Source organism: Bos javanicus, chromosome 22 (assembly GCF_032452875.1).
Source record: "Bos javanicus breed banteng chromosome 22, ARS-OSU_banteng_1.0, whole genome shotgun sequence".
Lineage (NCBI taxonomy): Eukaryota > Metazoa > Chordata > Mammalia > Artiodactyla > Bovidae > Bos > Bos javanicus.
Window position 1 is genome coordinate 41901586 of NC_083889.1, and position 15359 is coordinate 41916944.

Here is a 15359-nt window from a genome sequence, read left to right on the forward strand (position 1 = left end):
GAATACCATTTTCTCCGTCTGTGTGCTAAATGCTGAAATATCACACAAATTGGTGTCAGGAGGTTGAATGGAATCTGCTGCAGCAAAACGTGACTGGAGCAGAGAAACTGTGCTCACCACTCTAATTTAGAAGGCTGGAGAGCTGAGCTCACAGAATGTAATCTCGTCTTAATGTGCCCAAGGAGACTGAGAATCATCTGTCATTGTCTGAGGGGCACACAAACTAATGTCATTTATGGGACTGTGTCATATTGCAGGGAGTAGGGGGCCATTGTCCTCAGCTCTTCTTTGCCAGCCCCTGTCTGCACAGATCCAATTCTTCTAACACAATCTGGGTCCCCACCAGGCAACAGACTCCATGCTAGTTGTGGGAAATAGGATGACAAATGAGCCATGTTCCTGGACCTCAGAGGACTTACAGTTTAAAAAAGGAGAGACAGACATGTGCATAAATTATAATAAAATGGAATTTGTCCTGGAAACAGCTGGGAAGGACAGCATGTGTTCTGGAAGATGGACTTTAAAGACAGATGGGTCCATATTCTAGCTTTCCTTCTCCCATGCACTGGCTAGAGGGCTGCACCAACCACATCTGAGCCTCAATTTCCTCATTTTCCAAAGGCAGAAAATCATAGTTTTCACCTCATTAAGCTATTTTAAAGCTCAGAAGAGATAAGACAAGTGCATTCTTCACGCAATGCCTGATGCAGTGAAGTGTTCTAGAAATTGTAGGAAACAATTGTGACATAAACTGGTAACACTTTGATAGTATTGTTATCAACATACACAAAATTAAAAGGCAATATAAAGTAAGGATAAATGAATTATTACTCCAAAGAAGGATGGGACCAGGATGTGAAATAAGATTATAGTAAAGCTTGAAAGAAGAAGAGAGAAAGATGTGAGATGGGCCTGAAAAAAAAAGAGGAGTTTTCCAGATTAAAAAGGGAGAAAAGTTTAAAGACAGAAGAACTGTTAAGAGCCAAAGCAGAGAGTATGAAAATCCATGATAGTTTTAAAAATGGCAAGAACTTCAGTGTGACTAGGGTATGTTTCAGTGTGGTCTACGGGCTGAGGTACAAAGAGCTGACTGGATCAAGACAGTGAAAAAGTTCTAAACACCATGCGGAAGAGTAGAGAAGAAAATCTTAGAGGAATTCAAAAAGAAACATAACATTTCTAAAGCATAGAGGTGATCTTCAAAGTGAAAAAAATTAATAAGTAAAATGCACAGGAAGGAATTTGCTGTCACATAATTTATTGGAGTTTGATATGCCCTTTGTCAAATCAAGTCCCTCCAAATGAAATTATATGCTGCAAAAGCATAATTTAAACAAGTATCTTAGAATATGAGTATTAGTCCCAAAGACCAAGTAACAGTGGATAGTTATTTTTTTTTAATGCCTAATTCTGCCAGTATTGGCTGTGTGTGTAAGATCAATGACTATTACTAAGCGCCAAGGTACCTGTAACCATTCATCTTCCTCCATAAAGATGCTGCCCGGAATGACCACTGTCTAAGGAGCACCTCTTATGTACTAAGGTTTTTGTGGCTTGTGAGTTCATTACTTATTTCCCATTTTGTGGATGAGGCAACCAAGTTTCTAAGAGATGACGGAGCTTGCCCAAGGTCACAAGGACAGTAACAGGATGCCTGGACTGGGGATGGAAGCAACCTAACTTCAGAATGCATCGTGTAGACCCACACGTTACTTCCCTCCACTCATTGAAAAAAGAAGAGAAACCCCAGCAGTGACAATCTCTTCTGTATGGAGCAAGAGAGGCTTCAGACTCTTGTGGTTTCCACTCTATTCACATTGGGCAAATTACATTATAAATGAATCCTGATGAAACATTCAGCTCTCCCCTCCCTATGAGCTAAGAAGCCTCACTGCAGTCCTGAGGCCTCATAGAAAGGACCTTCGGAGAAAAATCCAGGGGCCTTGATTGCATTTGTTTTTTAATTAATGTAAGGTGTTAATTTTCAGCTGGAGGAAAGTTAATTTTTCCTTTTGTTAATCTAATGGCCACAGGCAGCGCCAGTGCTATTGCAGCAAAAGTCTGGAACGACTGTCAAGCTCCCTGGTGATACAATAAATGCAGTGGCAAATAAAACAACTTCCCTGGAAGGCACAGGGATTTAAATAATTTCCGCAGATGGTCTCTGCTTCTCTCAGTGAAGAGAGAAAAAGGCTAATTGCAACCTAATCAGACCACACTGACATCCAGGCAAATGCATTCTTTTGATCCTTTCACTTTTCTTCTCTGAAAACTAGAAGGAAAAATAAACAGTATCTTCCAGCTGCAGGGAAGTACTACAGGTTTGGGGTTTCAGAAAGTGACGATGTGTTTTCCTCTCCCTGGGAAGCTATTCTATTCCCTGGCCTCCTTTCCTTATCCTTTCTTATAGAACTGCTTTGTAGGCTGGGACTCTTAACTAGAACAAAGAGTACTATATGTAAAATGAATGAAAGCTATAGGCTACCTGGTTCTACTGAAGGAAACTCAGAATCTGTCATATCTGTAACTCAAGTAATTTAAGGAATGTGAAACAGAGAAGCTTGCGTGCAGCCAAGATGTTCCAAGTGCACGGGGGTGATAAGCCCGGATGAAGCTCTTATAACCATGTCTCTTGCTCCAAAGCCCTTTATGAAGGTTTGAGACGTTCCAGAGAGAGCCACCAGGTACTGGTCAAAAGCCTGTCCAGGAACCTGCACTTTAGACTCCAAGAAACGTGATGAGAAAGCAGCAGAGGCAGCTGGAATATGACACTGACTCCAGAGTTAGCGAGTGTTAGTTTACTTGATGTTACATCCATCTTTTAAAAATATTTTCTTACTACTTAATATTATCACTTCACATATCAACTCACATTGACTGGTGGTAGCTACATGGACGACCATGTTTTAAAAAGTACTGTGAGACTCAGTGAACAGGGAGCCCAAGACCTCAGTGATGTCCACTTGGACATCAGATAGGGGGATAGGGACATCTGGGCCAGGTACTGCTCTCCATGTGCCACGTGATTATTTCCAAGGTTGCCAGTGATGATAGACCTCAAACCTGATGGGAATTTTAACTCCTAAAACATCACCTGTCCAATGGATCTATCCACTAAACCATTTTGGACAAAGGAGTATCAGTCGAACTTTAAATTTAAAAAAAAAATCCCTAACATTTTCTTCCAAAGCAATTCTTTCCAAAGAAAGTTGTTTCTCACAGTGAGCCTCTTTCAAAGCCTTTCCATCTTGAAAAGAAAGGAGATTGAAAAGTTGCAGCATTGGTTCTGAATCTGTAAATGAAATACACAATCAATACTGTATCAAAAACCAGGGGGAAAGACTCATATGGACAGCAAGGGGTTACAGCTTTGTGCAGAGAAAATTTTTTTCCCAAAGTGGGTGAGAAACAGATGTAATGAATTCAGCCCATCCACTTTTTAATGGCTTGCATTATTAAAAACATTACTTATGCTTTTTTGTATGACAAAGAACATGAGTAATAATTTTGATAATAACTTTGTCTTTGATACACAAAGGAACTCAGTGTGAAAGTTTTTAAAATACTATCTTTGGGGGAAAACTGCAGATTAGCAACACACTGGGAAATGAGCTATTCAATTGAGGGAGAAGTCAGGAGTACCTTTTTAAAAAAAAAAATTTTAATTTGGAAGCCTAGTAGAAAGCTAGTAGAATGCTTAAACAGTCAGATGTCCATTACAATATCTGGTCAATAGAACAAGATGTCAAATTCCTGATTAGGAGAACTTTTTGTTAAAATATTACATATATATGCATGTATAGTTTATATACTATTTCTTAAAACATGCCTTCTCTATAATAGTTTTTCAATCTACCAAATACATTTGGAAGATATTCAGATGGCTTGTGGTTCAAACCACACCAATGGTTTGCAGTTCCATATAATTAGTAGATAATTAACACTTGAACTTTAATGACAAGCTTGAACTTTTATAAATATATCTTCTCCTGAGTTCTTTACCAAGTGACAACTGGCATTTATTCATTCAACAAGAATATATTGGGCATCTACTGTGTGCCTGATATTGAATCTAAGGGTCAACAATAAATAAAATAGACAACTTTTCCTACCCTTGTGGAATCTACATTCTAGCATGAGGAGGCAGCTGCTGAAGAAAAAAAAAACACAGTGATTATGAATACGTTGTATACTAGAAGTGCTTTGCTATGCTATGCTAAGTCACTTCAGTCGTGTCTGACTCTGTGTGACCCCATAGACGGCAGCCCACCAGGCTCCCCCGTCCCTGGGATTCTCCAGGCAAGAACACTGGAGTGGGTTGCCATTTCCTTCTCCAATGCATGAGCGTGAAAAGTGAAAGTGAAGTCACTCAGTCGTGTCCGACTCCCAGCGACCCCATGGATTGCAGCCCACCAGGCTCCTCCGTCCATGGGATTTTCCAAGCAAGAGTATTGAAGTGGGGTGCCATTGGAAGAGGATAAATCAGGATGGGAGAAATCAGAGGTACCAAGGATGGGATATGGCGTCTAACTCAGGGAGAAGGGAACATTTAATTAGATTTGAAGGAAGTGAGAGAGTTAACTGCATGGTCCCATTGCAACTAGTGCCAAGACCCTGATCAAGGTGGGGAGGCTGTGTGTGGAGGAGATTTAGGGGGCTGAGGAGACCAGGATGTCCACTTGGGCTCTGCCAGGTTCAAGAGCTACTAGACTGGAGATGTCAAGAGACTCAGATCTACAAGTCTGGAGTTCAGAAAGGAGAACTGGGCTGGAAAGATAAATATGCATGTTCTTGGCATAGAGATGGCATTGAATGCCACAAGGCCATGTGAGATCTCTAAGGAAGTGAGTGCAAATAAAGAAGGAATCAGGGTCAAACATGAAAGCCTGGTGCTTTCCAACATTGGAGAGGAAAGAAAGAATAGCAAGAATGGAGGAGGCTGTGCTATCCTGGAAGCTAGTTGCAGACACTGCATCAGGGAGGAAGAAATGTCATTTGAGTTAATATCAAGGCCACTGACTGACAAGGCAAAGCAGACCGATGTGGAAAACCAGCAGTGCGTGGAGGGTCTGGCTACCAATGTAATTATGTCAGCGTGGCGTCTGCCTCGCAGACCCTCTGGTTCTATGCCTCTTACTACTTTGCAAATAGGTCACAACCCCATCTCCCCAGCGCAAGGTCACAACCTGGCAGCTCATCTACAGGACTCAGCTGTAGAATTTTGGTGTCATTTTCTTTGTGCTTGGGCAGCACAATGTTTAATAAATTGGAAGACAAATTAATGCTGTGAAACTTCATATTTATAACATTACAGATTTCTATGTTCTCCTGAGAAACTTTAAGCTCTCAGTGTTCTGACCAAATTCCCATCAAACAACTGACTGACTGGAGCTGAGGGATGTGAGCATCCAGGTCCCCATGGCACCAACAACTTGTCAGTGGGTGTACACACACACACTCGCACACACACACACACCTGCTAGCCTCTCTGACATACAGAACCGGATTTGCAAGAGAAACACTGCAGTTTGCAATCTTTCTCTCTTCAGAACTTTCTGAAATGGAATCAGATCTCAAAGGTTCTGAAGGTACTCCATAGAGCTTCGACTATATGAAGGATAATCTTTGGAGAGTTCTGTGTATCAGTCTCTGTAAAACTTTGTTAGCTTGTGACAGATTTCTTCCAGACCAGCAGGGAACACCAGTTCCCAGAGATGTTAATAAGTGTTAAGTGGCAAAAAGATTTCACGTTTAGACAAGAGTGGCAAACATCAAGTTAGACTTAATTGTCCTTTTTGCTTTTACTGTGGGACATCTTAGAAGTTTCAAATGCTAATGTGTGCTAGGACTCTTCAAGAGTCATGTCCTGTACACAGTTACTCAGACCTGTCTGGCCAAGGACAACACCTTGCAAGAGGAAAAATCTATAGGGTACTCTGGGCATGACTATTCTAGACAGGGACTCCCGAGAAGCCCAGGACCATGTCTTCTGACTTCCAGATGTCAACACCTTGAAAGGTATCTAACACACAGGTGTTTGACAATTTGCTAAATGCATTACAAATTGAAGGGGCGGGACACATCACCCAGGCAGAAGTAGTGGGATTCTAAATTTCATTTCATAACTGGACCACAGAAGATGGGGCACTCAGGCCCTGCACAAAACCAGCTCTTGGGAACCTAGGATGTGAGCCTCCTCTCAGCTACATGAATTAGACAGCCGCCACCCCCAGGAAGCCAGGGAAGGTGCTGGTTCCAAAGCCTTCCCTGCAACTGACAGAGTCAGCTGGGCACAGAGCACACAACCCAGCTGCGCCACCCGGCACCTTCTGATCGTCCCCCCTGGGGCTGGCGCACCACGGCATCACTCGCTAGCCAGGGTCATGGTGCTTTAAGCTGGGTAACGGGCTCTGGCAGTAGATGACAGTGCCCAGCAGTAGATGTCTGGCATTCCAGCTTCAGTATGTGGGAGTCTGTTTGTGGAGGCATGAGCTTAAATCAAACCTGCTGTGAAGATGAAACGACTGGGAAGGGCACTAGCCTGGGGTTGGGCCGAGTGAGCCCCCAAACATCTGCCTCTCTGCCTGGTTTTGTCCTTCTTGCTTCTCCTTTAAAAACTGTCATTTATTCATCACTCACACTGTGTGCAAGGCATTTCCTTTTCAAGATAGCCTCATGAAGCAGGTTATTAACCCCATTTTACAGGCAAGAAAGCCAAGCCTCAGAAAAAGTTTACCCGTCTTATTTGAGGTCACACAGCTAGAAAGTTGCAGGGCTCAGATTTTTGCCTCGGGTCTGACCTGATCCTAACCCACCTTCACATACACTAGAAAAGACTTAGGAAAATCACACAGTGGCTTGACAAAAAGTCATTGTGCAAAGTCCTTCACAGGTCCACACCTCTACCCAGACACAGAAGATTTTGAGATTATTTTTTCCAAACCGGCCTTGTATGTACTTTGCTATGTGTCTGGTGGTACTTCTGATTTTAGTGATTTTTTTTTTTTTTAGTTTTTTGCACTGAAAATGTATTGCCTTTATAAATTTGAAGGAGCCCAAAATTATATGTTATTTTAAAATAGAATAAAATTAAAAAGCATAAGATTTGTTCTTGGATTTTTTTTTCCCTCCTCACAAAAAGGCGATTATCGAGGTTGTCAGACATTAAAACCACATTACCACTCCCCTGTGTGGTCTCATTTGGGAGATGAAAGTATCCTGAACTAGACAGGGATGGTGGTCCTACATCACTGGGGGTGTACCACGTGCCACTGCTTGTACAGCTTAAAACAGTTAACTTTATGTTGTACAAATCTCTCCTCCAAGTAAGAACACCCCACATTCTGGACCGCAAGATTAAAAACAAACATACTTTGCCCTATAGAATCGATTCTACGTTTAACAAGGTCTCTGCCAAGCTGCAGACATCCTGCGGGGCCGCTGGGCATTCTCCGAAATTCATGGACAATGGTAGCTTCCTGAGTTGCCAAATGAGTCGTTGCCACTAGAAATATGGCAGCAGCGTCAGCTCATCTGGAGTGAGGGAGAAAAGCGCCACAGTCAACGCACCCTGAGCTCGTGGGTTTTAGAGCACTCCGCAGTTCTCTCAGCTGAGTCCCCATGCCCTTTCTAACACACACAAACACACACACAAACATGGGTGTCTAGGTGGCTGTGCCATCTTAGCAGGGAACCGACCCTACTGATGCAGCAGAGGCATCAGGCAGTGTGGAGAGCTTAATCCCTGCCACTCGTGGGCACCTAACCATCTTTGCCTACAGGAGTCTCTTCTGGGCCCTGCTCAGCCAGCTAAACGTGTGTGTGCTCAGTCATCTCTGACTCTTTGTGACCCCATGGACTGTAGCCCGCTAGGCTCCTCTGTCCATGGAATTTTCCAGGCAAGAATTCTGGAGTGGGTTGCCATTTCATTCTTCAAGGTATCCTCCCGACCCAGGGATCGAACCCATGTCTCTTGTGTCTCCTGCGTTGCAGGAAGATTCTTTACCACTGTGCTGCCTGGGAAGCCCTCAATTGAATATGCCCCATTACATAAATGTGTCCTCATGACAGGCAACACTACACGTCCGAATCACGGGCATTGCATGCAGCGTTCAGGAGGGATAGTGAAATGTGTGTTGTCATCTGCCACCCAGGGTTACCAAGAGACCAAGAACAAACGCTTAGACCATGGTCCACCGGAATTCAGAATGCAGCTTCAGACTGTGTGGTGGTTTTCTGCCATGCAAGTCTGATCAGCTCATGTGGGATCAAGGCTACAGTGCTGTCCTCGTCAGCACTCTCCCCAGACTGTTTACACTTCACAAAGATCAAAAGCATACAGATAATGGAGGGGAATATCAAGAAATGGCCCTATACTTTAATTTCTTTCATAAGGTCAAGGCTTTCTAATGAGGCTCATAGAGGAGCAATACAGTGAACTAGAAACACACGTTAAAAGAACCTCTCCTCTATCACAAGGGAAAAATAGGTCACTGGCCATTTTAATGGGATCATTTCAGTCCACTGGCCCCTGGTGCTTAAACCATATTAGAAATGGAAAAGTGAGGGGCTCTTTCATATTCACTAATAATGTCCTGACAGCAGTCACACTGAATTTAGTCTAAAATGGTATACTTCTGCAGAAGGCGGGAGAGGCCTACGAATAGAAATGTATCTTAGGACAGGTTTCCTTAAAAGACATCTTGAGACAAACTTTGTATGCAGGCGGTTTCTTTGGCAAATGGGTATCTGGGGCAGGAGTGAGGGGCTGGGAGGTGGAGACAGGGAATGGGGGAGGCGAATGCAAAGATGTGCTATCAGAGTGGCCCCCACCATGGGCACTGTGATGTCTGATCCCCGAGGATCTTCTGTGAAGCCTTCTGAAATGTGCCTTTGGAAATGTCCCGCTGGAGGTGAGAAGGGCAAGTATGTATCCCTGACTCTCAGCTCCCACTGGCCAAGGCTGACCCTAAGGTGCATTAACTTTCAGACCCCCAAGCTGTAACTACCAAGCAGCTCTGACAGTCACCCTGTGCCACAGGGTCAGAGAATCCCTACCTCAAACACAGGAGGTAGGTGGCGTGCACCCAAGCAAGACACTGTCTACTTATACCTGTGCAAGCCTGCTTTAAAGCCCATGAGAACTGGTTGTTGCAGCCATGGTAGAACCAGAGGTCAGGGGACATACCAGCTCTGAGCTGACTGGGGCCCATCGGCTACACTAGTTGAAATACACAGACTGGACACTGACAAAGCTTTACACGTGAAGCAACACACTCATCTAATCCCACCTCATGAGGCAAAGGTGTTCAAAATTGAGTGTCTGCTCAATTCTGAGCATGTTAACCATGGAACTCATATTATTAAAGGAACTGCTACTTCCTTGCCTCTTTACATTAACAAAAAAGAGATTCTCTACTTCTAATATCCAGTATTGGCTCCTGTATCAAAAGTATTGACATCATGGCTCATGTAATGATTTTGGACAGAAAAGGCGAATACTGAATGTTCTGCCAACATAGACATTTTTATTCTTTCCTCTTCCTCAGAATAGCCTCTGATTTGCCTCCTTTGCCACATTTCTACTCTCCTATCCCACACGGAAATATTTATGATTCAAAAATTCCGAAGTTTCGTCCCTATATTCATACAGTGGTAAAATACAACTACAGAAGACCTGCAGGCAGAGGGAACTCAGTCCCAGGTTATATCATAAACATCTGGGCTGAAGAGACTACTTGTTCGTGAGTTTGACCTTTCTTTAATTAACTAACAAAATTATATTTACAAAAAAATAGTATTGAATAAATCTGGTTATTTTGCAGTAAGAGGATAAAAGGATGGTGCTTTCGTGATATTGTTTAGGGCAGGAAATTCTGAAGTGGCTGCAAGTGTGGGGAGGACAAAATAAGCACGGCTGCCTTAATATTTTGCGGCTTTTCCAGGTTTCTTGAATGGTCAGTGGCTAAACTTCCCTCCTTGCAATCTAAACCTGGTCCGCCTGGCCCCAGGTTCTCGGTGGGTAGTAAGTTCTCCCTTCAATACACACCCTCCAGCAATTGCAGTAGAGCTGTTTGCTTTTCCATCTAGGGATTTAAATTGTTCCCTGAGATGTACAGACACACAATCTGGCATAGGGGTTTGATTTAAATGTGCTGTCAGCTTTGATTTTTCACATTACCTGCTCATGCTGGCAGAGAGGGCCTACTAAACTAGCAATAAGTTTCAATCCAAGGAGGTCAAAACAAACGCAAGTCATGTGAGTAGCCAGGGGCTTCTTCTGATCAAGCTCAGCAAACTGAAGGGACCGGCCGCCCCATGCATACAGCAAAGGAGACGGTGGTCCTTTCCAGGGTTCAGCCACAGGATTCTCCTCTCATCAATGTCTCCCTTTTTAGAGAACACACTTATAAATTATCTACACAGAGATACAATAGCTGCTATTTATATGTCCTCAGAGCAGATTTCTTGACCACAAAGAAAACAAGAAAAAAAAGAACCAGAGAATATTTACAATTCTTCTTTCAGAAACTGCCTGGTCAAACAGTCTGAGGTTCTAATGGTGCCCTGCATACAGATGCAGTCTGTAAGTTTTTGCAGAATAAAATGCAATGGCATTCACTCCCAGTATCTGGATTATTTATTTTTTGCCAGGGCATGTTCTTCCCTTTTTGTGATAGAGGTTTGGCCTTTGGTTTCCTATTCAAAGAGATACAACTGCCCATAGCTCCAGCTCAACAAGGGTGGTGCATGGCACAGCTGTCTTTAGAAATTGTCTACCTGAAAACCACTATTAACAGTGATTCTTCCAAACAAGCAGCTTAAGAGATATTTTTTTCTTATTCAACTCTCAAGCATCTGGGCTAGCTAGATTATAGCAGTCAAGATGGGCTGGGTCATGCTGCAGTAACAATAAAGCCTCAAATCTCAGTGACTTACAAGCACAGAGGTCTATTCCTCTGACACACCACATTTTTTATGTATGGCTCGTGGGGGAACTCTACTTATTGTAGTTACTCAAGGCCCTAGTGGATGGAACTCTCATCTCAGTAGAGCTCCCACATTCCCTGAAGCTGGGGAAAAATAGAAGCACTTTGTTGTCTTCTTCTGGCAACTAGATATTTCCACCTAGAAGAGATACATGTCATTTCCTCTCACATTGACTCACCCAAAGCAAGTCATAGACCTCATCTAACTGCAAGGTAGCAAGAAGTGTAACCATCCCTATCCAAGAAGGAGGCAATAAAATCAAGTACCCGGGACCAGGCCTGACGACCAGCATGCAGCTCTGTGTTGGACTCATGCGTGGGGATCCTTGTAGCTTTGTCTCTGGATGGTGTGTAAAGTCCTCTTAGAAATCACTGGGCATTAGTTCATCTTTTTTTTTTTTTTTTAGGGTTAGCAGAAATCAACACAACATTGTAAATCAACTATACTCCAACAAAAATTAATCAAAACTATACTCTAGTAAAAAATTAGTGAAAACAAAAGAACCCACTGAGAAGAACTTTTCATAGAAATAAGTCAAGTCATTGTGTTACAGTCAAAAATGATTTAAAGCACGATCCAACAACTCAGTCCGGAGTAGTCTGGAAGTTCTTAAACCTCTTACTTTCTCCTTCCATTAAAAATGAGGCCCTTAACTCATACACAGAGAGAAATGACTCTAGACAGTCCTAATTCTGTTTGCCTTAGTGGTTTGCCAGTACAGCAATGCTCTCAAGACAAAGTTTTATTGTTTACTAAAAATCTGGAAATTAAGTCAAATGACGATTTGGTTAAGTGATGTGTCCCAGAAAGGAGCTGGGAGAATGAATGAGCAGAAGGGCCCTGCTGGACCTCTAAGGAGAGAAGGTGAAAAAGAAAGGACAGCCAGGTAGGGAACACCATGATAAAGCTTATGCCAGGTCCTGCAACACCCCAGGGAGAGCATTTCTCCTGTGGTTAATGCTTCTAACCTTCCATGATGTTAAAGAATCTCAGAGGGCTGCCAGGACATACGTGTAGAAGTAAACATGCCCCCAAAAAGAGATGTGTGTTTGTGGCAGAAGGCAAGGTCAACACATTTAGGAGACTGACATTGCCTGGGAAATCTCAGAGTGTGTGTGCATATAAAATGCATGTTTATTATATTATATGTATATTATACACTGTATATGTTATGTTACATACCTAGTATATTATACTAAACTCAACATAGTATTGGCTTAAGAATCCAGGGCTAATATTTCTGCTCTTCCCTAAGAGCAAAAGTCATCAAACTATACTTTATAGGACCAACTGGGCTATTTTTGAATTATCTGGGAGCAGAGAATAAGTTTACATTTTTAAATTGTTGGAAAAAATGCAGAAATTCACTGTATCTCATGTCATGTCTAAAATTCCCATCTAGTTCTTTACGAGGAAAAAAAAAAAATGCTTGCGGATCTCACTCTAGAGTGAAGAAAGGAGACTGCCTCCAACACTTTCCCATAAACACTAAGGGAAAGTTCATTAAGGGAAATCATGCAACCATGGGAGTCACCTTTTGTTGGTCATGAAAATGTCATTCAGGTAGACTGACTGTAAGGAATGGAAGAAACTGGAAAAATGGGGCAGAGAATCAAGAGAAAGACAGTGGTATAAAGGGAATCACGTAAAAGTGGCTTTCACAACCAGAATGTATATTGACTTCTTATTGCTTATGTTTTAGCTTTGTGACTGAGCCTTGGATTGCTGGTCCGTGCAATGCAGGTAATTAATGTTACTTGATCTTCCCAGTCGGCTGCATTGGTGTATACATCAACCAGAACAACTGCTCAGAACCCCACCTGAACTTTAAATAGGGCCAAGCAAAAAGAGCTGTTGGTGGAGTTCAGTCTCCACACAGTTAGTAAAGGTGGCACCACTGTCTCGTTCACATGGTAGATTCAGCAAATGCTCGATGAGAATTGGTGTCACTCTCTAAATGTGAGGAAACCAGGTAATTAATCAAGGCTTGACATGGATATCCAGCCCCAGTTTACTAAGACAACTTGGCATCTCTGACATTAACAATTTGGTTCTCAATTAGGTGCCAAACTATACAGAGCAACAGAAAGGGCCTGGTCTCTAGAGTGAAAGAAAATAGAGAGCAGAGATCAATAAAGAACTTTATTTTTCTAAGTTTTTACTCCTTCCATGTATGTGCAACCATTCAACTATGATGAAGCATTTTCCACATTCAATGCCTTCTCAGTGACAGAAGAAATAAAATCCCTACTCTCAAGGAGCCTCTATTCTCCTGATGGCAAGAGACAACTGGTAAAGCAAAGGACCTGCAGTTGCACTCATCACACTATACTGTGCGTGTGTGCTCAGTCGTGTCTGACTCTTTGTGACCTGTGACCCCACCAACTGTAGACCTAGAGGCTCCTCGTCAGTGGGGTTTTCCCGGCAAGAATACTGGAGTGGGATGCCATAAACAAAGTAATAAATAAGACAGTTAATTATAGATGGTAATGTATGCTACGAAGATAGTAAATATGGGTTGAGACTGATTGGATGAGGTCAGTTTAGGAAAGGTGACCTAACATTTAAGCATGACCTGAAAAGAGGAACAGGAGCCAGACATGTGACCAGCCGCAGGGAAAGCCTTCTGGGGATGGCAGTGCAAGGGTCCTGAAGTTTCAAGGGGTTGAAATGCCAAAAGGACATGAGGGAAGGGGAGAGAAGCACAAGAACAAGGCTGGAGAAATAGATGGGCGTCAGATCCTGCCCAGATTTGGCACTGACACAAAGCTTGCCTTGCTTTTGACTGGCAGCAAGAGATAAGGTTAAATGTCTACAGCTGAGCATCTGTGGTTTGATTCCTCATCTTGGAGGCTGGAGAAAGAGGGACCAGGACTCAGAGGGACTTACAAATACAGCAGGGTAGGGGTGGGGGAGAGTGGGTCTGACCAAACTGAGGGAGCTGAACCTCAAACTAAGCCTGAGGGGCAAGCGCAGGACCAGAGGTGCGAGAAGGGCCAGGGCTGGGAGCTGAGAAGACAGAAATAGCGGCAGAAGGTAAGACAAGACAGCAGAAGGCGAGAGGGCCACGGCTTCTATTGTCACCTGTCTCTCTGTGGGGCTGGAAGATGCTCTGGTTGGTATGATTGGAATTAAAGCACAAGGTGACTGTTGTGGATCTAGACACATGCTGGAGGCTGTGAGGGTCCGCTGGAGGCCGAGTCACCTCCTGTTTTCTCAGGCAGTTATAAACATGGGGTGTAAGCCACAGCTGAAGGACAATACAGATGCTGAATCAGGTGACGTACTGTGGCTCTGTTGTGGTGTAGTGGTCAGAGGAAGCCTCCTTTAATATGGAACACTCAGGGCAGACAGGAAAGGAGAAAGAACTTAAGATGGGCTTTAGAAGTCGTGACAGATTTGAAACGGCAAAGAGTGGGCAGGAAACAGACAAGCTGAGAAGTAGGGTAACAAGTAAGAACACTCCTGAGGGAAGCCACTGTGGCTTCCTTCTCTGGCAATTAGAGCAAGATGTATTTTACAGTAACATTTCAACAATACACTTAATTCCCTCCACCTACCACCTGGCTCAGATCAATGTCACCTCCTCTTTCTGAATAGACAGAGTTCAGAGAGACTCCAGACAGAAGAGGGGAAACTGGCTCTTGTGAAAACAAGGTGCTTTCTTCTTTGAAACCTCTTACAAAGGGGACGCTGCATGATAATGAAAAGTATCACCATCATTATTATTTTCTTGAAATATTGGACTCTCCCATAACCAAAGCTTCATTCTCTGTTATCTTATTGTTGTTTGGTATCATGAAGACATTGAAATTCATTTACACCTTCAGCTCTTGCTACAGCGAGTGCCACCTGCTGCTCTCCCTCTGCGGCGGGTTTATCCTATTGTGCTATTTATAGGGACTCGGTGGTAAAGGTGGCAGGAATAGCAATGCCAAAGTTTCCTGCTTTTCTCCATCTGACAGCTGGCATGTTGTCTGACAACACAAAGAGAAAGAAGAAAGGTTGCATATCAAAATATTTTGAAGGCACTGCTGTCAAATGCACAGACACACAACGTGGATAATTAAGTTTCATTGCATTGTCCAAAATGAAATCTTTCTAACCTAGGGACAGTTTTCAAGTTTTAATAATTTGGTTCTCGATTCTAAACTTTGTAGCTTTTCTTATTGCATAAATACACATAAAATTCAAAATAATTATTATGTTACCCAGGAAATCAAATCTGAGTATGAGGCTTTTTAAATTTTTACTCCTAATATGTGAAGTGAGTTGATCCAAGTAAAGTTGCATCATGTAAATTATACTCAGACTGACTCTGACAAATAAAAAATAAAATCACTTCCCACCAAAAAAAAAAAAAAAAGCAC